General features: G+C 40.7%; 1 pseudogene; it reads right to left on the bottom strand.

The window, feature by feature from the left end:
* The window catches only part of LOC119585422, a 9,088-nt pseudogene that overhangs the window by 7,874 nt on the left and 708 nt on the right, over positions 1-506 (bottom strand).

The raw sequence follows: 506 nt of genomic DNA, 5'->3' as shown, positions 1-506 counted from the left end.
GTTTGAAATGTAAACGGCAGATAATATCTTAAAAATTTCTTCGATATGAGGTTGCATTAGTTCAGTTATGTAGATTCCGTTGCTTATTATAATGTGATGTGTGTGTATCTTGAGTGCATTCCCGTGGTTCGATGTAGTTTATTGATCTATCGAATAGTGTTGATGTTGGTTGTGACTTGGCTGTCTGTGTGTTACTGTGGTGTGTGTGGTGTTGCAGTCATTTTGATTGGAATCTTGTGATGTTTTGTGTGTGTGTTGTAGTGGATGATGTTAGTATGGTGTGTGTGTGAGTCGGTGGCGACATCGCCATCACATCGAACGAGGAACTCCGACAAGCAGGGCAACACTCAGTGGACAAAAGTGGATCGTGTGCCAGGGATTCCCACACATGAGAGATTAATTACGAATCATTTTGGCATCCATTACTGGAGGATGGATGGTTACATCCGATAATGCGCTCTGGGGAAAAAGTCTATTATATAGTATAAAGAGTTATTGAAATAAGG

This window comes from Penaeus monodon, chromosome 19 (genome assembly GCF_015228065.2).
Source record: "Penaeus monodon isolate SGIC_2016 chromosome 19, NSTDA_Pmon_1, whole genome shotgun sequence".
NCBI lineage: Eukaryota > Metazoa > Arthropoda > Malacostraca > Decapoda > Penaeidae > Penaeus > Penaeus monodon.
Note: the sequence above shows the minus strand (reverse complement) of the source record. Positions and strands in the feature narration are given on the sequence as shown.